Source organism: Bos grunniens, chromosome 20, assembly GCF_055505025.1.
Source record: "Bos grunniens cultivar Pamir isolate PY7600 chromosome 20, Bosgru_T2T1.0, whole genome shotgun sequence".
Classification (NCBI taxonomy): Eukaryota; Metazoa; Chordata; class Mammalia; order Artiodactyla; family Bovidae; genus Bos; species Bos grunniens.
This window is the reverse complement of record NC_141184.1, coordinates 21272223-21298755: the sequence shown is the minus strand read 5'-3', so window position 1 is coordinate 21298755 and position 26533 is coordinate 21272223. Positions and strand designations below refer to the sequence as shown.

The 26533-nt window shown below is 37.5% G+C and overlaps 1 protein-coding gene and 1 pseudogene across 2 annotated transcripts in view; both read left to right on the top strand.

The window, feature by feature from the left end:
- Positions 1–26533, top strand: part of CDH12 (cadherin 12) — a 1181755-nt gene that overhangs the window by 193213 nt on the left and 962009 nt on the right. The gene's annotated exons all lie outside the window — the stretch shown is intronic.
- Positions 12526–13498, top strand: LOC147350154 (S-formylglutathione hydrolase pseudogene; annotated as a pseudogene).

Below are 26533 nucleotides of genomic sequence, written 5' to 3'. Positions count from 1 at the left end.
GGGTCGTCCCAGTGCACTAGCCCCAAGCATCCAGTATCGTGCATTTATACTTCTGAATTTGACGGACATGCACTTATTCTTGTATGATTGATTATATTTGTATATCTTTAGCAAAACATCTGTGGTACCCTTGTCGAACCAGATCTTAAGCACTGAACCATCTACTGTTTCCATCCAGTCCTGCTCAGTATTAAACATATCTTCCCCAGGGCCACTGACTTCCTGTTTGGCTGTTTGTTTTTTTTTGTTGTTGTTGTTGGTTGGTTGTTTTGTTTTTTCCTTTCATACTATAATTCACATTACCTTAGGTGTTTTGTATAGTACAGCCTTTTCAATATTTTAATGGATCAGTAAATCTTAGATGGAACCTAGGGGGAACTCTTTCACACTAAATTCCACTTTCTAATGAGTTGTATTAATGCATGTTTATTGGTATCATGTCTAAATATTTGTTGTAAACTGAACTTATGTACAAAGATAACCACAGGTTTAAAGATGCATTTTCAATTACTGAATCACCAATAAGTAATTGTAGTTCAGTCTCTAAGTCATGTCTGGCTCTTTGTGACCACATGGACCATCGCACGCCAGGCTTCCCTGTCCTCCACTATATCCTGGAGTTTGCTCAAGTTCATGTCCATTGAGTCAGCAATGCCATCCAACCATCTCATCCTCTGCCACCCTCTTCTCCTTTGCTTTCAATATTTCCCAGCATCCCAATGACTAATAGAGTAATGAGTGACAGAATCTAGAAAATAATTCTTTTGTGTATAGAAAAAAAAAAAAGCATGAGATATATAAATAAGCCCAAATTCTTCTTTTATTTTTCTTTTAGTTTTTTATGCACATGAGCAGAAATGTGTAAGCAGCCGCAGCCTTTTATTTCTTTCTTGTTCGCATCACTGCTTCAGAGGCAACATACCATATTATTTCTCAGATCAGTACACCCTCGTGCATTTTGGTTCACAGAATGTATAGCTTACTACTCTGTCTTAACAAGAAATGCAATGCACATCAAATACAAAGAAATACAGGTATCACGGCTACTACTATCAGGGAATCTCAGGACATTATTCTGTTTCTCTCTTCCTGTTTATGTCTTTTTAAAAATATTCTCAAAATATAGAGGAGCTACATTAAACTCCAAATGGGTAAAACTCATTTCTCACATCATAAAGCATGTGTGCACAAATTATTTAGTATTTATCCTTGAATTACCAGATTTCTAATTCAAGGATAAATACTAAATAATTGCCTAATTCATTTTCACACACACGCTACACATCTGTGTATCTGGCGATAGCACGCTGCTCAACATAATGCTTTTCAATAAAAATCCTTTGTAGGTGGGAATGGCATGGATTACAATTTCTGTGATTGACACATTTAGGCAGTTTCATCCTTTCAGTCATCCATGAAAAAGGCATGCTTGTGATTTTTTCAATATTAATATCACAATGTATTTTCAGACTCTAGGGAGGTGCTCTAATAGAGTATAGGATTATGTAAATTTTAAAAAGCTAGATTTTCCTAGTATAGTGTTTTAATCTATGTGGCTATTAAGAGAGTGTGATCTCTGTGATAGTTGCTAAAACATAAAGTGAGTTCAACTGCATTTGTCTGCTCTCACTACCATAACAAAATGCCACAGACTCTTTGGCTTAAACAATTAATTCTCACAGTTCTGGAGGCTGGAAGTCCAGGATTAAGCATTATCAGAGTTTGTTTCCAGTGAGGCCTCTTTTCCTAGCTTGTGAAAGGTGGCCTCTTTCCGTGTTCTCCCATGACCTCTCCCTCTTTGTCTAAGCATACTGACACTGTTGAATTAGAGCCTCCCCATTATAATCAGATGATCTCTTTTAAGACATCTCCAGTTACAGTCACAGTGAGGGTCAGTGCTTCAGCATATGAGCTTGGATAGAGGGACATAATTCGGTCCTTAACACCAGTATTTTTTCAAAGCAATTAGGAATCACTTAAAACTGAGTTGCACAGTAGATGAAAATGTGAGCTCTTCGGGGTCTCCTTATGTCTCATTTTCAAAGCAGAGACATTACTTTGACAACAAAGGTTCATCTAGTCAAGGCTATGATTTTTCCTGTGGTCATGTATGGATGTGAGAGTTGGACTGTGAAGAAGGCTGAGTGCCGCAGAATTGATGCTTTTGAACTGTGGTGTTGGAGAAGACTCTTGAGAGTCCCTTGGACTGCAAGGAGATCCAACCAGTCCATTCTGAAGGAGGTCAGCCCTGGAATTTCTTTGGAAGGAATGATGCTAAAGCTGAAACTCCAGTACTTTGGCCACCTCATGAGAATGTTGACTCATTGGAAAAGACTCTGATGCTGGGAGGGATTGGGGGCAGGAGGAGAAGGGGATGACAGAGGATGAGATGGCTGGATGGCATCACTGACTCGATGGACGTGAGTCTGAGTGAACTCCGGGAGTTGGTGATGGACAGGGAGGCCTGGCGTGCTGCGATTCATGGGGTTGCAAAGAGTCGGACATGACTGAGCAACTGAACTGAACTGAACGACAACCCTGTATGTGAAAGAGCAAAAGAGACACAGATGTATAAAACAGTCTTTTGGACTCTTCGGGGGGGGGGATGATTTGGGAGAATGGCATTAAAACATGTATAATATCATATAAGAAATGAATCGCCAGTCCAGGTTCACTGCAGGATACAGGAAGCTTGGGGCTGGTGCACTGAGATGACCCAGAGGGATGGTATGGGGAAGGAGGTGGGAGGGGGTTCAGGATGGGGAACACATGTACACCCGGGTGGATGTATGTTGATGTATGGCAAAACCAATACAATATTGTAAAGTAAAAAATAATAATAATAATAATAAAAGTCATTACAAAAAATAAAAATAAAAATTATGGTTATATAATGGAGGTAATGGAATTGCAGTTGAGCTATTTCAAATCCTAAAAGATGATCCTGTTAAAGTGCTGGGTCAGTATGCCAGTAAATTTGGAAAACTCAGTAGTGGCCACAGGACTGGAAAAGTTCAGTTTTCATATCAATCCCAAAGAAGGGCAACACAAAAGTTCAAACTACCACACCATTGCATTCATTCCATGGCTAACAAAGTAATGCTCAAAACTTTCCAAACTAGGCCTCAACAGTACATGAACCTAGAACTTCCAGAGAAATCAGAGATCAAATTGTTGATGTCTGTTGGATCATAGAAAAGCAAGGAAAAGACAGAAAATCATCTACTTCATTAGGTATGCTAAATCCTTTGACTGTGTGGACCACAAAAAAACTGTGGAACATTATTAAAGAGATGGGAACATCAGACCACCTCACCTGCCTCCTCAGAAACCTGTATGCAGGTCAAGAAGCAATAGTTAGAACAGAACATGGAACAATAGACTGGTTCAAAATTGAAAAAGGAGTATATCAATGCTGTATATTATCACCCTGCTTATATGCAGAGTACATCATGCAAAATGCTGGACTGGATGAAGCACAAGCTGGAATCAAGATTTCCAGGAGAAATATCAATAACTTCATATTTGCATATAATACCACCCTTAGGGCAGAAAACAAAGAGAAACTAAAGAGCCTCTTGATGAGGGTGAAAGTGGAGTGAGAAACCTGGATTAAAACTCAACATTCAAAAAAGTAAGATCGTGGCATCTTATCCCATTATTTCATGGCAAATATATGGGGAAACAATGGAAACTGTGACAGATTTTTTTTTTTTTTTGGAGGGGTGCTCCAGAATTACTGCAGATGGTGACTGGAGCCTTGAAATTAAAAGACTTGCTCCTTGGGAGAAAAGCTATGACAAACATAGCCTATATCAAAAAGCAGAGACATTACTTTGCTGACAAAGGTCCGTCTAGTCAAAGCTATGGTTTTTCCAGTAGTCATGTATGGATATGATAGCTTGACCATGAAGAAGGCTGAGCACAGAAGAATTATGCTTTTGAACTGTTGTGTTGGGGAAGACTCTTGAGAGTCCTTTGATGTAAAAGGAATCAAACCAGTCAATTCTAAAGGAAATCAGTCCTGAATATTCATTGGAAGGACTGATGCTGCAGCTGAAGCTCCAATACTTTGGCCACCAGATATGAAAAGCTGAATTATTAGAAATGACTCTGATGCTGGGAAAGATAGAAGGCAGGAGGAGAAGATGATGACAGAGGATGAGATGGTTGGATGGCGTCACCAATTAAATGGGCTTGGGTTTGAGCAAGCTCTGGGAGATGGTGAAGGACAGGGAAGCCAGGCATGCTGCAGTCCATGAGTTCACAAAGAGTCAGACATGACTGAGCATTTGAACAACAGCAATAATGCAAATAGAAAATATGTACTTATGTATATTCTGATACATGTAAATAGAAAAATGAAGTTTTTGCCTATAAAAAGGAATGAATAGGGAAAATATTTACTACAAAAAAATAAGTGCTAAAAGTATTTGACAGAATCTGATATCTATTACTGACAAAAATAGAGAATTTTTGTTGTGATATAAAATCAGTATACTATTTTCCTTGATGCAAAGGGAGCAAAAGTAAAATTAAGTGGAAAATGAGTATTTTTTTAATGTTTAGCACTGCAGTTAATTTTTTTTAAATTAATTTTATTTTATTTTTAAACCTTACATAATTGTATTAGTTTTGCCAAATATCAAAATGAATCCACCACAGGTATACATGTGTTCCCCATCCTGAACCCTCCTCCCTCCTCCCTCCCCATACCATCCCTCTGGGTCATCCCAGTGCACCAGCCCCAAGCATCCAGCATCGTGCATTGAACCTGGACTGGCATCTCATTTCATACATGACATTTCACATGTTTCAATGCCATTCTCCCAAATCTTCCCACCCTCTCCCTCTCCCACAGAGTCCATAAGCCTGTTCTATACATCAGTGTCTCTTTTGCTGACTCGTATACAGGGTTATCGTTACCATCTTTCTAAATTCCATATATATGCATTAGTATACTGTATTGGTGTTTTTCCTTCTGGCTTACTTCACTCTGTATAATAGGCTCCAGTTTCATCCACCTCATTAGAACTGATTCAAATGTATTCTTTTTAATGGCTGAGTAATACTCCATTGTGTATATGTACCACAGCTTTCTTATCCATTCATCTGCTGATGGACATCTAGGTTGCTTCCATGTCCTGGCTATTATAAACAGTGCTGCGATGAACATTGGGGTACATGTGTCTCTTTCCCTTCTGGTTTCCTCAGTGTGTATGCCCAGCAGTGGGATTGCTGGATCATAAGGCAGTTCTATTTCCAGTTTTTTAAGGAATCTCCACACTGTTCTCCATAGTGGCTGTACTAGTTTGCATTCCCACCAACAGTGTAAGAGGGTTCCCTTTTCTCCACACCCTCTCCAGCATTTATTATTTGTAGACATTTGGATCGCAGCCATTCTGACTGGTGTGAAATGGTATCTCATAGTGGTTTTGATTTGCATTTCTCTGATAATGAGTGATGTTGAGCATCTTTTCATGTGTTTGTTAGCCATCTGTATGTCTTCTTTGGAGAAATGTCTATTTAGATCTTTGGCCCATTTTTTGATTGGGTCATTTATTTTTCTGGAGTTGAGCTGTAGAAGTTGCTTGTATATTTTTGAGATTAGTTGTTTGTCAGTTGCTTCATTTGCTATTATTTTCTCCAATTCTGAAGGCTGTCTTTTCACCTTGCTAATAGTTTCCTTTGATGTTAATTTTTTTATGGGAGTTAAAAATATGTATTGCTAAGTCACTTCTAAGTTGTGTCTGACTCTGTGCGACCCCATAGACGGCAGCCCACCAGGCTCTTGTCCTTTGGATTCTCCAGGCGAGAACACTGGAGTGGGTTGCCATTTCCTTCTCCAATGCATGAAAGTGAAAAGTGAAAGTGAAGTCGCTCAGTCGTGCCCAACATTCAGCGACCCCATGAACTGCAGCCTACCAGGCTCCTCCGTCCATGGTATTTTCCAGGCAAGAGTACTGGAGTAGGGTGCCATTGCCTTCTCTGCAAAACATGTATTATTTGCAGATAAATTTATATTGCTTAAAAATCAACTGTAAGTGTGTGGCCAACATGATGGAATTGGATCACCCTTAACTCAACTTCACCTGAATTCCAGTGCAGAGACAGTATTTTAAACAAAGCCTGGGACAGACCCACCTGATGATTCTGCAGAAATTCCCATAAAGGCTTGAAGCAACAGTGATTTCCTCTGAGGACATTTGCTAGTGGCTGCCAATTTTGAAATTTCATTCAAATGATGGCATGTACAATTTTAGAGGCCTCTTTCTAGCATATGAGCCCCAGAGGCTTACTCCCCAACCAAGGGACCAATATCAACCCTGTTACTCCCCAGGCCATACAGTAACCCATGGAGGGACTTAGTACTTTCCACCAGTAGTCTAGGACCCATTACACAAGGCAGGACTAGTAGCCAGCTGCACCCAGGGTCAGCTCTCCCTCCCAGACCCACCACAGTAGAAAGGCTCTGGCAGCCCACATGGGGGTAACCTTAGTATGTGATGACCAGTGGGAAGTATGCTTCTGTGCCCCACAGGCAATCTCGAACATAAGACCACTTCTCCAAGATTTGGGGAGACATAACCGACCTACCTCCATCCACAGTTCTTCAGGCACTCCAACTATCAGACCTAATCTCTTGAATCTGTTTATCATTCCACTGTATAGTTGTAAGGGATTTGATTTTGGTCATACCTGAATGGTCCAGTGGTTTTCCCTACTTTCTTCAATTTAAGTCTGAATTTGGCAATAAGGAGTTCATAGTCTGAGCCACAGTCACCTCCCAGTCTTGTTTTTGCTGACTGTACAGAGTTTTTCCATCTTTGGCTGCAAAAAAAAAAAAAAAAGTATATATATATATATATATATATATATATATATATATATATATAAAACAATCTGATTTTGATATTGACCATCTGGTAATGTCCATGTGTAGAGTCTTCTTTTGTGTTGTTGGAAGAGGGTGTTTGCTATGAAAGTGAAAGAGAAGAGTGAAAAAGTTGGCTTAAAACTCAACATTCAGAAAACTGAGATCATGGCATCTGGTCCCATCACTTCATGGCAAATAGATGAAAAAACAGTGGAAACAGTGACAGACTTTATTTATTTATTTTTGGAGGGGCTCCAAAATCACTTCAGATGGTGACTGCAGCCAGGAAATTTAAAGATGATTGCTCCTTGGAAGAAAAGTTATGACCAACCTAGACAGCATATTAAAAAGCAGAGACATTATTTTGCCAACAAAGGTCCGTCTAGTCAAAGCTATGGTTTTTCCAGTATTTGTGCATGGATGTGAGAGTTGAACTATAAAGAAAGATAAGTGCCAAAGAATCGATGCTTTTGAACTGTGGTGTTGACAAAAACCTTTGAGATTTCCTTGGATAGCAAGGAGACCCAACCAGTCAATCCTAAAGGAAATCAGTCCTGAATATTCATTGGAAGGACTGATCTGAAACTCCAAAACTTTGGCCACCGATGCAAAGAAATGACTCAGTAGAAAAGTCCCTGATTCTGGGAAAGATTCAAAGCAAGAGGAGAAGGGGATGACAGAGGATAAGATGGTTGGATGACATCACCAGCTCAATGGACATGAGATTGAGTAAACTCTAGGAGTTGGTGTAGATAGGGAGGCCTGGTGTGCTGCAGTCAATGGGGTTGCAAAGAGTCAGATATGACTGAGCAACTGAACTGAACTGAACCAACCTACCTAATAAGGAGAAATAAGTGCAGAGAATTAGGGAAAATGAAGAGATAGAAGAATATGTTCCAAATGGAGGAACAAGACAAAACCTCAGAGAAAGAACCAAGATAAGCAATACCTGCTGCAGAGTTCATGGTAATGGCCAAATTGGGAGAAGAATGGATGAATGTAGTGAAACAAAGAGAAAATATAAAGAAGTGCCAAATATAGCTAAAGAATACAATAGCTGAACAAAATACGCTACGGGGAATCAACAGTAGATTGGATGATGCAAAGAAACAGAATTAGCAAACTGGAAGACAGAATAGTGGGAATCACCCAAGTGAAACAGAAAAATTTAAACAATGAGGAAAGTTTATGAGGCCTTTGGGATAGCGTCATACTAATATTTCCATAATGGGGGTCTCAAAAGGAGAAGAGAGAGAGAGAGAAAGGGGAAGAAAATGTATTTGAAGAGATAATAGTTAAAAACCTCCATATTCTGAGGGAAGAAACAGATACCCAGGTCTGGGAAGAACAGAGTCCCAAAAAAGGTGAACGCAAAAAGGTACATACCAAAACCGGTTATAATTAGAATGGCAAAGATTAGAGCTAAGGAGAGAATCTTAAAAGCAGCAGGAGAAAAGAACTAGTTACTTACAAGGGAATTCCCATAAGATTATCAACTGGTTTTACAGGGGAAAGTTTACAGGCAGGAAGGGAGTCACGTGATATTTTCAGAGAAATGAAAGAAAAAACTTACATCCACAAATACTTTACTTGGCAAGATCGTCATTCAGAATTGAAGGAGAGATAAAGTGTGTTAGAAACAACCAACAGCTAAGAGTTCAGCACCACTAAACAGGCTGCACATGCAATGTTTATGGGATTGCTCAATGTGGAAAATGAAAGACCAGAACTAGGAATATTAAAAAAAAAGGAAAATTCTCATTGGTAAAAGCAAATATACAGTAAAGGTTAGTAAATTAAACATTTACAAAGCTAGTAGGATGATTAAAAGACAAAATAGTAAACTTATCCATATCCACAGTTAAGGAAAATTGAAAAATAAAATATGGAAAATATGATTTCAAACATTAAACATTAGGAAAGGGTGAGTAAAACTATAGGGTTTTTAGAATGTTTTTGAACACAGATCAACCATATATATGTTCAAACACACACACACACACATGTGCATATATATATAAAATACAGGAGACCTAGGTTTGATCCCTGGGTTGGGAAGATCCCCTAAAGAATGGCTATGCACTCCAGTATTTTGCCTGGAGAATTCCATGGCTAGAGGAGCCTGGTAGGCTATAATGCATGGCATCACAAAGAGTCAAACATGACTGAGTGATTAGCACACACACATATATACTTTTGTACATATATATTTTTATATTTTAGCCTATATATTTTATAAATATATTGTACATATAAATATATATGAACATGTATATGTTTTTGTGAACAACATAGTAACACAAACTAAAAACCTATAATAAATACATACATATACAAACACAAAAATAGTGATTCAAATAAACTCTACAGATAGTCATCAAATCACAAAGAAGAGAGGAAAAGATGGAACAAAAAAGAAAAATAAGAATAACCAGAAAGTGATTAATTAAGTAGCAATATTAGCAAGAATTACTTTAAATTAAAACAGTCTCAATGCCCTAATCAAAAAATATAGTGACTGAATGGTTAAAAACAAGACCCATATATGTGCTCCCTACAAGATATGATCTTCAGATCTAAAGATACACAAACTAAAGTGACATGATAGAAAAAAGATATTTAATACAAATGGAAAAAGGAAAAAAAATGTGAGAGTAGCAATACTTATATCAGACAAAGTAGATTTTAAAATAAAGCTCTAACAAGAGACAAGGAATATTACATAGTAATAAACTGATCCAACAAGAAGATACATATAATTGTTATATATATATATATATAAACTCAACATGCTGCTGCTGCTAAGTCGCTTCAATCGTATCCGACTCTGTGCAACCCCATAGATGGCAGCCCACTAGGCCCCTCCTATTATTAATATCTTCCATTAAAATTATTATAATAAATTTTTAAATTATTTATAACACAGCATTCTTGTTCTTTGTTTTCTTCTTGAAAACTTTATTTATTTAAATAAACAATGGCAGTAATTTTTATTAACAATTTTATTGAAATCGCCTGGAATTTAGAGATAAATCTACAGTGATTGAAATCTGGATAAGATACTTTGCTAAGTCACTTCAGTCGTGTCTGACTCTGTGGGACCCCATAGACGGCAGCCCACCAGGCTCCCCCGTCCCTGGGATTCTCCAGGCAAGAACACTGGAGTGAGTTGCCATTTCCTTCTCCAATGCATGAAAGTGAAAAGTGAAAGTGAAATCGCTCAGTCGTGCCCGACTCTTAGCGACCCCATGGACTGCAGCCTACCAGGCTCCTCCGTCCATGGGATTTTCCAGGCAATTGTACTGGAGTGGGGTGCCATTGCCTTCTCTGTCCATAGGAGCACCTAAATACAGAAAGTAGTTATTAACACATGTAAATGGAGAAATTGACAGTAACACAATAATAGAAAGAGACTTCACCATATCACTTATATCAAGGAATGGATCGTCCACAGTGATGGTTTAGTCATTAAGTCATGTCCCACTCCTGCGACCCCATGGACTGTTGTGACCCCAAGGACTGTTGCGACCCCATGAACTGTAGCCCACCGGGCTCCTCTGTCCATGAGATTTTCCAGGCAAGAATACTGGAGTGGTTTGCCTTTTCCTTCTCCAGGGTCCCCACCCAGGAATCGAACCCTGCATGGCAGGCAGATTCTTTCCCAACTTAGCTACACGGGAAGCCCATCCATATAGATAATCGATATAAAAAATTAATACGAAAATATTGGCCTTAAAGGACACATTATACTAGACTAGATATACTGTGTGTGTCTGTGTGTGTCTGTGTTTGTGTGTGTATATCCATTCCAAGCAAAAGCAGCAGAATACGGTTTTTAAGTACATGGAACATTATCAATGGGAGAACACATGCAAGAACACAAAACAAATACCCATAAATTTGAGAAAACTGAAATTAAGCATATTTTCAGACAATAATGATATTACAGTAGAATTCACCTAGAAGAGAAAATAAAAAATAAAAACAAGTAAATAAAGGAAAATTGGGACGAAAGAAGTACAATGGTCACTATTTGTAGATGGCAATACTATTTATAGAAAGTTCTAGAGAAATCACTGAAATCACATTAGAATTTATGAATGAATTCAGTAAAGTCTAAGGGTACAATGTTTCTATGTACTAACAACAAACTATCAGAAAGATAAATTAAGAAAGCAATCTCTTTTACAATTGTACTGAAAATGTAAAAAATACCTAAGAATAAATCTAAACAGAGAGGTAAAAGGCATATATTCAGAAAACTATAAGATATGGTGAATGAAATTGAAGATGACACAAACAAATGGACAGATATACTGTGTTCATGGTTTGGAAGAATCAATGTTATTAAAATGGACAATTAAAATTATGAATGAACAAATCAAATTAATATTCTCATTGAGAAAATAAGGGGTAAAATCTTTATCAAGAGATATAAAGAATATATAGGAAAAGAAATCTTCCTGAAATCAATTAAAAAATTGAGTATATGGATACTAAATTTTTAGATTTGTCTAAAGTATCTTAGGAGAAGGCAATGGCACCCCACTCCAGTACTCTTGCCTGGAAAATCCCATGGACGGAGGAGCCTGGTGCGCTGCAGTCCAGGGGGTCGCTGGAAGTCGGACACGACTGAGTGACTTCACTTTCACTTTTCACTTTCATGCATTGGAGAAGGAAATGGCAACCCACTCCAGTGTTCTTGCCTGGAAAATCCCAGGGACGGGGGAGCCTGGTGGGCTGCCGTCTATGGGGTCCCACAGAGTCAGACACGACTGAAGTGACTTAGCAAAGTATCTTATCCAGATTTCAATCATTGTAGATTTGATCTCTAAATTCCAGGCGATTTCAATAAAATTGTTAATAAAAATTACTGCCATTGTTTATTTAATAAATAAAGTTTTCAAGAAGAAAACAAAGAACAAGAATGCTGTGTTATAAATAATTTAAAAATTTATTATAATAATTTTAATGGAAGATATTAATAATAGGAGCATTGAGTCAGGGTATATGAGGTATAAGACAACTACAAACATAAAATAGTTTCCAAAGAAGTATTTTTGAAAATGTATTAGGATTCTTCAGTAATCTAAATGAACAAGTGCTGAAATAGAAATGCTCTTGTGAAAAAAAGAAATAATAAACAGGTTCTAGAATACAGGGTAAATGATTGCATAATAAATGTGCCAGCTAAAGAAATAGAATATGTTGTAACTGTGTTGAGCAATTAATCATTTTGAATTAATTGGAGAAATAGTCTAACAGTATCACTCTGTTAACATATCAAATTAACTTCAATATAATTAAAATCTAATATAGAAATGAGGCCATATAAATAACATAATCAATTGTATCTAAATTCTTATTAGGTTTTGGAATGTTGAAGAATTTTCTAAGAAGAAAATTATTGATGGAGACACAAAAAGATGCAACATTCTCTAAAGCATTTTGTCACTTTATGTGAAAGATTTAATAATCTTATTTGCCCAAAATTATTCTAATTTTACAATTTATCCTAATTTCATACTGGTGAAATAACTAAGCATTTTAAAACAGTGAGATAGGCAGCTGCTCTTCCCACCGCCACCGGAGGATCATCTACCCTTTAGTACAGACCAAAAAGCAAGCAGTAATTGGACAGAAGAAGAATGACATTGAAATAGGTTTCCAGCAGCAAGTGCTTTGGAGGACTGCAGAAAGATTTTGAACATGACAGTGTTGAACTGAAGCACAAAATGAAATTTTCTATTTACCACCAAAGGCAGAGACTGGAAAATGCCCTGTGCTGTATTGGCTGTCTGGTTTAACTAGCACAGAACAAAATTTTATATCAAAATCTGGTTATCATCAAGCTACCTCAGAACATGGCCTTGTGGTCATTGCTCCAGATACCACCCTGGTGGCTGCAATATTAAAGGAGAAGAGGACAGCTGGGGCTTTGGCACTGGTGCTGGGTTTTATGTCGATGCTACTGAAGATCTGTGGAAAACTAACTATAGAATGTACTCTTATGTAACGAAGGAGCTTCCCCAACTCGTAAACGACAATTTTCCAGTGGACCCCCAAGGATGTCTGTGTTTGGCCACTTTATGGGAGCCCATGGAGCTCTGATTTGTGCTTTGAAGAATCCTAGAAAATACAAATGTGTGTCAGCATTTGCTCCACTTTGCAACCCAGTGCTCTGATGTTGGGGCAAAAAAGCCTTTACCAGATATTTGGGAACAGATCAAAGTAAATCGGAGGCTTATGATGCTACCTACCTTCTGAAGTCCTATCCAGGTTCTCAGCTGGATATAATTGATCAAGGGAAAGATGATGAGTTCCTTTCAGATGGACAGTTACTTCCTGATAACGTCACAGCTGCCTGTTCAGAAAAGAAAAGCCCTGTTGTCTTCAGATTACCAGAGGGTTATGACCATAGCTACTACTTTATTGCAACCTTTATTGCTGATCACATCAGATATCATGGAAAATACCTGAATGCATGAAAAACTTCAGATAAGAGAATCTCTTCAGGATTATAACATTGTAATAAACAGAATTGCAAGGAAATAATATTTTAAAACTTTGGATTTCATAATGCTAAAAATGCTTCATTCTGTAGTTGAAAAACCCTCTGAATAAATATATCAAACCTGAAAAAAAAATAGTGAGATAGACAAGTAACTCATGAAACAGCAGACTACTATGCTACCATCAAATTAATAGTCTAAAAATGTATTTTGTAACAAAGCACATATACAAAATTTGTGTACCTATACATATATATGTAATAACTGGCTTCCCTGGTGGCTCAGTGGTAAAGAATCTGCCTGCAATGCAGGAGTTGCAGGATACAAGTGTTCTATCCCTGGGTTGGCAATATTCCCTGGAGGAGGGCATGGGAACCCACTCCAGTATTCTTGCCTGGAGAATTCCATGGACAGAGGAGACTGGTGGGTTACAGTCCACAGGATTGCAGAATCGAGCATGACTGAAGCAACTTAGCACACTTGCATGTACTACATAACATCAACAAATACATTTTGATTGGTAAAATATATAATGTAAAGCTTGTTCTTTATTTTGTGTTGAAGAAGGAAATGGCAACCTACTCCAGTATTCTTGCCTGGAGAATCACATGGATGGAAGAGCATGGTAGGCTACAGTCCATGGGGTTGCAGAGTTGGACATGACTGAGTGACTTCACTTTCTTTCTTTATTTTGTATGACATCCTCTTAGGTAAAACACGTGTCATTTTGTATAATTTATATGCATTTAAGGGCTACCCTGATGGCTCAGATGGTAAAAAATTATCCTGAAATGCAGGGGATCTAGGTCCAATCCCAGGGTTGGGAAGATCCCCTGGAGGAGGGCATGGCAACCCACTCCAGAATTCTGGTCTGGAGAACTCCATGGACAGAGGAGACTGGCAGGCTACAGTCAGTGGGGTTGCAAAGAGTCGGACACGACTGAGTGACTAAGCACAGCACACCATATGCATATGGATGCATATATATGCATAGAAATTTATATACATATCATGCATATATATATATTAATATTTGTATATATTAATATAAAACGTCTCCTCTTTACTTTCTGAGTGTCTATCACATTAGCTTTTAGAATTCCTTTGTGGCAACTTTGGCTTTTTCTAGCATATGCCTCAAAACTTTTCCAATCTATACCCAATAACCTGGTCCAAAACTGCTTCCACATTTTTGGGTATGTATTTGTTATAGTAGGGCTTCCCTGATAGTTCAGTTGGTAAAGAATCCGCCTGCAATGCAAGTGACCCTGGTTCGATTGCTGGGTCAGTAAATAGTAATACCTGACTTTTGGTAACAAAATATGTATGGTTGTAGTTATCCAGAGAAATATATCTACAAGTCTGTGTGTGTGTTAATTTTGCTCAGTTGTATCCAACTCTTTGTGACCCCTTGCAGCATAGGTCACCAGGTTCTTCCTCTGTCCATGGAACTCCCTAGGCAAGAATACTGGAGTGGGTTGCCATTCCCTTCTTCACTACAAGTCTCTACATATATCCATTTCTGACTATACAGTTTTCTCTTTCCTGTCTGTCTATGTATCTACAAGTTAGGGAGAAAGAGAGATTTGGGGAATTGACTCACGTGACTATGGAGGCTGAGAAGGCCCACCATCTCCCATCTGTAAACAGGAGACCTGCAAAGGCTGGTGGGCATAGTTCCAGTCTGAGTCTGAAGGGCTAAGATTCAAAGGTACAAGTTCCTTTCTGAAAGCAAGAGACTGATGTTGCAACTCAAGCTCTCAGTGTGTGCTAAGTTGCTTCAGCCCTGTCCTACTCTTTGAGACCCCATGGACTGTAGCCCACCAAGCTCCTCTGTCTATGGCATTCTCCAGGCAAGAATACTGCAGTGGGTTGCCATTTCCTTCTCCAGGAGATCTCCTTGACCCAGGGATCGAACCTGTGTCTCATAGGTCTCCTGCATTGGCAGGTGGGTTCTTTACCACTAGCGCTACCTGGGAAACCCTAGCTATTAGATTTTTCTTGCTGTTCATTCTCCCAGTCATGTCCAACTCTTTATGACTCCATGGACTGTGGCACCCCAGGCCTATCCGTCCCTCACCATCTCCCGGAGATTGCCCAGGTTCATGTTCATTGCATCAGTGAGGCTGTCCAGCATCAGATAGAAAGTGTGGTTCTTCCTTCCTCTGTTTTGTATTCTGTTCAAGACTTCAGTGATTGAATGATGCCCATATCATTTCATATGATTCCAATGATGCCATATCATGGAGAGTCCATCTGTTTACTTACCCTACCCGTTCCAGTGCTAATCTCTTCTGGAAACACTCTCACAGACACATTTTGAAATAACATTTAACCAGATATCTGGGTATCTCATCAGCAAGTGAAGTTGACATATAAAATTAATCATCACATAAGAGAATTTGGGCTTCTCTGGTGGCTCAGATGGTAAAGAATCCAATCGCAATACAGGAGGCTCTGGTTTGATTCCAGGATCAGAAAGATCCCCTTGGAGAAAGGAGAAGCTACCCACTCCAGTATTCTTGGGCTTCCATGGTAGCTCAGATGGTAAAGAATCCGCCTATAATGCAGGAAACCTGTGTTTTATCCCTGGGTTGGGAAGATCCCTTGGAGGAAGGCATGGCAACCCACTCCAGTGTTCTTGCCTGGAGAATCCCCATGAACAGAGGAGCCTGGCAGTCTGCAGTCCACGGAGTCAAAAAGAGTCAGACACCACTGAGCAACTAAGCACAGCACATAAGAGAATTTAATAAAATTCATTTTATTATACTTATTTGTAACCATGACTTTGCCCATAGTTTGTGTGATTCTAAGAATCAAGCATATATTGTGTTTCTACCTTGATTCATATCCCCAAACCTTATCCCTTTCAACTTAGCCATGCAGGTAATCTATGTAGAGTTTGTTTAATTGTTATTAAATATTGTTTGAATAAAACTGAACATTTGGAACCTAAGTAGAATTATTGACACATCCCTGTCCAGTTTGAACCTTGTGTATCTTCCCAATCTTTATTTGTTAATTCTTGCAATTCATAAGCCAAAATGTGGGTACATTTCTGGTATGTGTTTCTACTTAATGTCAGGAAATTGTTGTCCAGTTTTAATCATTTTTATTTTGGCTTTGTAACCATTTCATTATAATGTTAGAAAAGTACCTCAAAGATGTGCTGTCAATACTATGCACCTGTTCCACATATGCTATCTTTGTAAGGATTCTAAGAACAAGAATTTTCTTAGTACAGTAATTGTAGTATGGCACAAACATTTCTACTGTTAGCTGAGGACCAAAGATATTTTGATGGCCACGTGGATACCACCTAAACGCAGAATATCCCCTCACACCATTCCTTATCCACCTTCTAGATATTCCTTATCCATTCCTTATTCCTTATCCTTATTCTATTGCTACCTTATATATCTTGTCTCTGTAGTTCTGAAAGTTTGAAATCAGGACATTTTTAAAATTCTTTTGGACTATTGCTGAATATGCTGAAAGAAAAATATGTATTACTGATACATACTGGAATATTAGAGATTATCCATGGTGCGAATATAATTATTTAGGGCGCTATTGTTTACTTAAATCTAGAAAACTTGCTCTTTTTTAGCTTCTTTTAGTTTAGACTGAATATTTTTCACAGCTCTAGTTACAAAGCAAACTTTATTATCACACTTTGAAATCAATCATTTAACACCTGTTTCAAAAGTAAATAAATGTTAATTGACAGTTTTATTATCATTCAAAGCACCTTGTTGGTAATTAATGCTAAGTGAGATTCTCAGTCATCATTTAGTTCTAACCTAAGTGTCAAGAGACTTAAAATATGAGATTTCTGTAATTAATAACACAGAGTGCTATGCCTCCATTGATGTTTATTTATGTTGATGTGTTATGGTTTTATATAAAGTTATAAAACATCTCAACATATTTAGCAGTCTTTTCTCATCCAATGCAACAAGAAAATGTTTCTTCCATTTCCTTTCCTTGAGAAATTCCATTTCAGTGGGATAATTACACACTCATCTGATTTTCAGTGATGAGAAAAATACTCATGTTGGCAGATGGTACCATTGGTTATTGAGAAAAGAATATCATAGAAATATTCCATTATGGTTAGGTTCACTAATAGTTAATCAATGGATCCAAAAATCTGTGCAATATGAACTCAGTAAAGAGAAAAAGAGTTCCAGGTTCAGGTAATTCACCATTATTTTTTATTTGAAAGTCTGTGTTAATAATTTAAATATGCCAGCAACAATATGGCTTATATTCTTTTATATAATTATACCCATAGAGCTTATTAGACTATTTTAAATCTTTTAAATAATCATTATTTTTTATATTTCTAAAAATGTGGTTTTGAGTTGTATTTTCTTTCTCAAGTTGAAGTTAACTTAAAAGTAAATAACATTTGTTTAGTGCTTCATATCTTGCCAGCTCTTCCACGTATACTATCTCATGTAATTCTCAGGGAATTACTGAGAGTAATTGTTAACATCATGGAACAAACAAAATTCTCTCAAGATTGCATAGCTGGCAACTTGCAAAGGTTACTTTTACCTTTGATTAACTCACACATACATGTGATTGAACAGGTATAAGTCAGGGATTCCCAGGAGCTCACCCTCAAATTTGATAATTTGCTAAAATATCTCATACAACTCAGGAAAATGATTTATTACTGTCTCCAATTTATTTAGAAACATACAACACAGGAACAGCCAAATGAAATAGATGAATAGATCACCATAAGTGAGATGGTGTAGAACTCCCATGCCCTCCAGGTGTACCACTCCTCTAGCACAGACACCTTAAGGACTCTGAACCTTGTCCTCATCCTGAAGCTATTGAGGGGCCATAAAATTTGCCTCATTAAGACAAAAGATGCTCCTTTCACCCTTATCACTCAGGATATTTCAAAGGTTTTAGGAGCCCTGTGCTAGCAATGAGGATAAAGATAAATATCTTTCTCATTATACCACAGTAAATGACACTTGTATTAGTAGCCTTCAATCAACAAACAAATGCTAACAAATGTTAGGGTACTGTAACTGTATGAACATGAAAATGGTATAATTCCATTAAGAATAGCACATTTTCAATCATTCTCTATTTCTCAGGGTGGTTTGTCTTATGAGACAGTCCTTAAGGAGAGGCTGAGAGAGAGTCACATGTTGACAACTTTCTCCCTTTCTTTCTGAGTAGTAGTAGTAGTAGTGTCAGTTGCTCAGTCATGTCCAACTTTGCAATCCCACACACTGTAGCCCGCCAGGCTCCTCTGTCCATGGGATTCTCCAGGGAAGAATAAAGGAGTAGATTTCCATACCCTTCTCCAGTGGCTCTTCCTGACCCAGGGATTGAACTTGGGTTTCATGTGTTGCAGGAAGATTCTTTACCATTTGAGCTACAGGGGAGAACTTTCTTTCTGATTTCCCTTTTATTCTTCACTCAAGGATAAGGAAAACATAACATTTTAAGAATACAATTCTTTCACAAGCACCAGGTAATATAGTCAGGAGACCTAACTCGGGGGGAAAAATAGGTAAAGTTATGCTATGAAGACCTATTACAAGCTAAAATGCAGGTATTGTACTATGCATTAAATATTGTATTAGAAATTTCATATGTATTACTGAATTCAATCCTAAAGCTACTTTAGTGAATTAAAAACTTTTATCAGTCACCCCATCCTACTAATGAAGACACTAGGTTTAGAATAGATAAGTATCTTATTCAATATGAAAAACTAAATAACTAGGCTTGTCAACAAATGATGCTAGGGTAACTGAATATCCATAGAGAATACATAAAGCTGGGTCTTTCCCCAAAACACACAAAAATCAACTCAAAGTGAATCATAGATGAAAATCTAAGAATTATGTATGATGAAACTCTTAGAAGAATACATAAAAATAAATCATTACTTTGGGTTAGGTAAAGACTTCCTAGACATAATACCAAAAGAAGAAACAACAGAAAGAAAATTAAATGAATTGAATGACATGAGAGCTGAAAATACTTGTGCATCAAAAGACACTATCAATGAAGTGAAAGATAACTCACAGTAAGGGAAAAATATCTTCAAGACAAATATATGAGAGTTATATGCAGAATATAAAACTAATTCCTGTGACTCAATAATAAAGAGACAACTCAAATTAAAAATGGCATGGAATCCAAAGAATATGCAAATACCCATTAAACACTTGAAAAATGTTCAATATTAACAGTCATTAAGGAAATTCAAATCAAAACCATAATGAAGTAACACAACACTTCTCACCTTCTAGGATAGCTGTAATAACAAGTGTTGTAATGATTTGACAAAACTTGAAACACTTGTAGACTGATGATGGGAATGCAAAATAGTACAGTTGCTTTCAAAACAGTTTCATAGTTCCTCAAAATATTAGTGTTTGCACATGCCCCCACAATTCTACTCCTTGTATATACTTAAGAGAAATGAAAACATATGTCCACACACAAACTGGTTAACAATTGTTCAGTTCAGTTCAGCTCAGTTTCTCAGTCATGTCCAACTCTTTGTGACCTCATTGACCATAGCACACAAGGCTTCCCTGTCCATCACCAACTCCCAGAGTTTATTCAAACTCATGTCCATCAAGTCAGTGATGCCATCCAACCATCTCATCTCTGTCGTCCCCTTCTCCTCCCGCTTTCAATCTTTCCCAGCATCAGGGTCTTTTCCAATGAGTCAGTTCTTTGCATCAGGTGGCCAAAGTATTGGAGTTTCAGCTTCAGTATCATTCCTTCCAAAGAACACCCAGGGCTGATCGCCTTTAGAATGGACTGGTTGGATCTCCTTGCAGTCCAAGGGACTCTCAAGAGTCTTTTCCAACCTGACAGTTCAAAAGCATCTATTCTTGGATGCTCAGCTATCTTTATAGTCCAACTGTCTCATCCATACATGACTACTTGAAAAACCATAGCTTTGACTAGATGGACGTTTGTTGGCAAAGTAATGTCTCTGCTTTTTAATATGCTGTCTAGGTTGGTCATAGCTTTTCTTCCAAGGAGCAAGCGTCTTTTAATTTCATGGCTGCAGTCACCATCTGCAGTGATTTTGGAACCCCCCAAAATAAAATCTGTCACTGTTTCCATTGTTTCCCCATCTATTTGCCATGAAATGATGGGACCAGCTGCCATAATCTTAATTTTCTGTTCATAACAACACTGTCCCTAATCTTAGAAGAGTGGCAACAACCCAGATGCTCACCAACTGAGGAATGGAACAAAAATTGTATTGTATTCACACAGTGGAATATTTTTCTACACTGTAATGAAATATTAATGCATACTACAAGGGTGAACCTTGAAATGCACTAAATGGCCAGATATTTTATCCCCTGCATGGATCATTGCCTTGTCATGGCAAAGGGGCTTGCATAACTCAATGAAACTATGAGTTTCATGCCATGCAGGATCATATAAAATGCACAAGTCATAGTGAAGAATTCTGACAAAATGCGGGCCACTGGAGGAGGGAATGGCAAACTAGTATTCTTGCTGCAAGAATCCCATGAACAGTATGAAAAGGTAAACACTTATGTCACCAGAAGATAAGCCTCCCAGGTTGGAAGGTGTCTGACATGCTACTGGGGAAGAGTGAAGGCAATTGCTAATTGCTCCAGAAAGAATGGATTGGCTGGGCCTAAGTGGAAATGATACCTTGTTGTGGATGTGTCTGGTGATGAAAGTAAAGTCTGATGCTGTAAAGAATAATATTTCATAGGAACCTGGAATGTACCCAGTCCTTTTACTTTATGGCAAATGAATGGGGAAAAAAGTGGAAACCATGACAGATCTTATTTTCCTGGGCTGCAGAATCACTGTGGATTGTGACTGTGGGCATGAAATTAAAAGACACATGCTCTTTGGAAGGATAGCTATGACAAACTTAGTTAGCATATTGAAAACCAAAGATATGACTTTGCTGACATAGGTCCGTATAGCCAAAGCTATGGTTTTTCCAATTGTCATGTCTGAATGTGAGAGTTCACTTATAAACAAGGCTGAATGGCAGTGAATATAGCCTTTGAATTGTGTTGCTAGCAAAGACACTTGAGAGTCCCTTGGGCAGTAAGGAGATCAAACCAGTCAATCCTAAATGAAATCAAACCTGAGTATTCATTGGGAGGACTGATGCTGAAGCTCCAATATTTTAGCCACATGATGTGAAGAACTCATTGAAAAAGACCATGCATGAGGATGGAAAGGTTGAAAGCAAAAGGAGAAGGGGGCAACAGGTGATGAGATGGCTCGATAGCATCTCAGACTCGATGGCCATGAGTCTGAGCAAGCTCCAAGAGATAGTGAAGGGCAGGGAAGCCTGGTGTGCTGCAATCTATGGGGTCACAAAGAGTTGGCATGACAGTGATTGAAAAACAACACAAGGTGAACCTTGAAAATATGCTAAATGGCCATGTATTGTTTGATTCTATTATGACTTATAGAGAATTGGCAAATATATAGAACCAGAATAAATTCTAGTTTCCTAGAAACTGAGGGTGGGCTTTCTTAGTGGCTCAGTGGTAAAACTCCAACTGGCAATGCAGGATATGAGGGTTTGATCCGTGGGCTGGGAAGATTCCCTGGAGAAAGAAATGGCAACCTGCTTCAGTATTCTTTCCTGGAAAATCCCATGGACAGGACTCTGGTGGGCTATAGTCCATAGGATCGCCAAGAGTACGACAGGATGTAGCAACTAAACAACACATAACTGAGGATAGGGTGTAGGACTAGGGAGTGATTGTTAATCAGTGGAGGGTTTCACTTTGGGGGATGAAAATGTTATATAATGGTATTATGGTGAAGATTTCACAAACTGTGAATATATTAAATCCAAATAACTGTACATTTTAAATGGGTGAATTATTTTTTGTTAATTTTATTTATTAAGGATGTATTTAAAATAATCAATAGAATATGAAGCCAAGATGTTGACTTCAAATAACCAGATAAAATATATCTATAAGGGTCCACAAAAAAACTACTTTTATTATCAAAAGAAGAAACTTACCCCTTTGCAGAATTCATTCTGCACTTGACTTTTTGATCCCATCAGAAAAAATATACTCATATATCTTGTTTAGTATTATTAACTGAGAAACTTTGATTTGATTAAAGATGAAGATGTAATTTGGTATAGATTCTGAATGAAGGGATATGTATACTTAGGCACACACCTGTGTTCATGAGCTGTGTAGTGTATGTAAAAGTCTAAATTGAACACAGGCTCAGACATAACTCCTAGAAACCTAATGCCAATTATTTTAGCCCTTTTCAGTACATTCCTTCACTAGCAGTACAGAAACAAAATGTCATGTTACCCATGCAAATGTTTCTTCTAGATATTTAGTAAGTCTGGGTTCATCCAGGTTCTTGAAAACTGAATAAAGTTGTGGTCTACATACTGATATTATGTTTTACCTGGAAATATACAGCTAAGTAGAAATATCAGCAGGCAATGGCACCCCACTCTAGTACTCTTGCCTGGAATATCCATGGACAGAGGAGCCTGGTAGGCTGCAGTCCGTGGGGTCTCTAAGAGTTGGGAACGACTGAACGACTTCACTTTCACTTTTCACTTTCATGCATTGGAGAAGGAAATGGCAACCCACTCCAGTGTTCTTGCCTGGAGAATCCCAGGGACAGGGAAGCCTGGTGGGCTGCCGTGTCTGGGGTCGCACAGAGTCAGACACAACTGAAGCGACTTAGCAGCAGAAATATCAGCATTTCTCACTCACATGAACACGGTAATAGCATTGCTCAAATAAGTGTATATCTAGAAATTCAGCTATTTTTTTAACTTTTTATTCTGTATCTGAGAGTAGCCAAGTAACAATGTTATAGTAGTTGCTGGTGGACAGCAAAGGAATTCAGCCTTTACCCATTCTCCTCAAAACTCCCCGCCCAGCCAGTCTGCTCTATAACATTGAGCAGAGTTCCCTGTGCTGTTCAGTAGAAACTTGTTGGACCCTCAGCTTTAACTCACTAGAATTTCTCCTTTCCCTGAGTGTTATTTACATTAAGTTCTTCTTAAATAATTTTGCTAGTCAAAAGTCAGGGACCTGAGGCAAACAACCCCTATCAGAATGTTTGCAAATGTTCCATTTAGAACACGAACAGTGGGAAGCAGGACTATTAGTGAAATAAACACTGGAAGATGCACATTAAGGTCCTTAATGTTGTCGTTAACTACAGTTATACCATTCCCTTTTTACTGATGTTGGCTTTATGTTAACAGAGAAGGATTAAGTTGAGCGACTAAAGAGTTCTGATTTTATCCAATCCTCATGTAGGCTGTAGGGCAAAGGGATGTCAGATTGTCCAGTGACTGTAACTGGATTGTCCTGCATTATTTGGGGTGAAGATGGAATCTTCAGAGCTTGGGTACCATGCATCATGTTAGAATACTGCATGCTCTCATGGCATTTTCCTAAATGAAACCTTTTTCCTTACTTTAAATCTGTCTTGCACAAGTTTCATTCCAAGTTATCTATCCAATTTCTTTTTCAGCGAGGAAGGTGATATCAACTAAAGAATGGAGGGAAGGATCCTGATTTATTTTAGGCACTTAGCTCAATTTGCTTTTACTTGTTTGGGAAATTGCTTTTTCAATGCAGAAAAATGTGTTGCAGTGAAGCAATTTCATGGGCTTGATGACACTGCAGTGTGTTACTTGCCCGTATCTGTTCTAAGTGTAAATGAAATGCACGGGCAGCAGGATCACCATTATTTACTTCTTTTATTGCTTCTCCTTTTCTTGCCTACTAGATTACATGTGTGTTAACTGAAGTTACTGTTTACACTTATTTAACAGTATTGACTGAAATTACCCTGAATCTCCTCCAGTGAGGACTGATTTAGCTACAAATCACTGTTCCAGCTCTGAAATCATTAATCAGCCATAGGCAAGATCCATTATGTGGGATTTCAGCATAGAGGAAATATTAACAGCTCCCTGGAAGAAACGTTACCTTCATATTGGCTGTGACTCCCTGCTGGAGCTGCAAATTACCCTCAAGTAATAATTATAATACATTAGTAGAGATTTAATTTCCAATAAGTGCTGTCTGTTTAAGAAATGGCAATCTCACCGTGGCTCAGAGAACAATAGATCATGTTATCAGCCAGAATAAACCTACACGGAATTAAAAGAAAGATAATAAAAAATTCATTACAGTTTTCAAACTGTAGGGAAAAAAAGAGTAAGTTTCTCAGTTACATTTTTATAGATCATGTTTACAGATCATCTCACTGGATGATATTTGGTATGGTTGGAATATTTTTGCTTTAGTTGATAGTGAAATTGTGAATTCACTAGTTAACATCTAGTTTGATAAGTTAGTAATCAATTTTTTTATTAATTTTTTTCTGAAGGGTGGAAGTTACCCCTCAGTAGAACTATAGGAGAAATTCATTCTTTAGTTGCCTATACACAGTGACCCACATTTTGCATCCAAATTAATATTCCAGAAACCATTTTCAAAAGTATAGAAAAGTTAGAATTTTAGAGGAGAAATTGTTACTAATTCTACTTTAAACTACTTTAAACAGAAAATAAAATGTTTCTGTGAAGTTAATCCTGTAAATAAATGGTTTAGGAAGGTTTTAATAAGGTGTTAGCATAATACATGTTTTGTGAGGTCTGCCCATCTTCACTTAAAATTTTCAAGAGAAACTCTTTTACGTACAAACTGTCATATTAGGAACTTTTATACTGTGTGTTGATATCTGTCTACTTTTTAGAGTGAAGTGTAAAAAGACCAAATATTACTTGCTTAACTTAAATGAAGCAAATTTTATTTATAATACTTGCTCAGTTCAGTCGCTCAGTCTTGTCTGACTCTTTGTGACGCTATGGACTGCAGCCCGTCAGGCCTCCCTGTCCATCACCAACTCCCAGAACTCACTCAAACTCATGTCCGTTGCGTCAGTGATGCCATCCAACCATCTCATCCTCTGTTGTCCTCTTCTTTAGTACTCTTAGGTTTTTACAAAACTCTTCATTTCTTCAAAAATATTAAGTATCTATGGATGTCCACAAATACTGATGTAATAGCAGGGATATCCTGAAGTTTTGATGTTTGAAAATGCCTTGTTCTCAAAGAGTTTGTATCATAAGTTCATTTTTCTTTTAACAGCTGGACTCATTTCTCATATTGAACAAGTTCTGGCACACTGCATAAACCAGATTTTATATGTGCCAGTGCTTGAAAGTTTTCCTTCGGGTTCAATGAACTATTGATTTAAGGAATACAAGGAGACTCCATTACTGAATAAAGAGATTCATATTTTCTTAACACTGTAGAAATTGTAGTTTGATTTACGTAGCCATGCCAAGTGTGTGTGTGTGTGTGTGTGTGTGTGCGTGCAAATGTGTATGTTTGTATTTGGAACTTTTTTATTTTGTTCTGCTGTTTGATAGATTTCATGTCATATTGTCAGATACAGAAGGCAAAATAAAAGAAAATGATTAAAAGTAAGCCTTGCACCCATTCTATACTGAATGACATGTTAAGAATATATACAAAATTTATAAAAGCAAGCAAAATCCCTTCTCTTAAATCTGCCTATAATTCAGATTAGAAACAGCATAAGAAGCTATTTCTCAAAATCTGAAACAATTTCAGAGTTTAAAAGTTTATTATATTTAGCAACATTTTTGGAAAATGAACTGTATGACTTATGATAACTTTAGAAGGGGCAATATGCAGAATCATTTAGACAAATTAAAAAGTTGAAGTCAGTCTTTAGCTCTGAAACACATTACTTCTTGAATAGCTAAATATGTAGCATATCTCAAAAATGATTCCCTAAGTTTATTAGAACTAAAATGATGTGACAGATCATGATTTCACAGCCCCTATTTCACCCAGCATACAATGATCTCCGCTAATTATCTGAAAAAGTATGAGTCAGGCATGCAACTTATCAAAGTGATTTTACATGATCAAATTTTTTTCTTAGGTTAAAAGGAGATGAAACACAATTAAAAATGAACTTTAGAGCTTCATTCTCATTAAAATGTGGCATTCAGTAATAAGAAAGAAAATCTACAGGGTATTATATATATGTAATATATTATGTATTCTTTTTACATAAGTAAATAACTAAG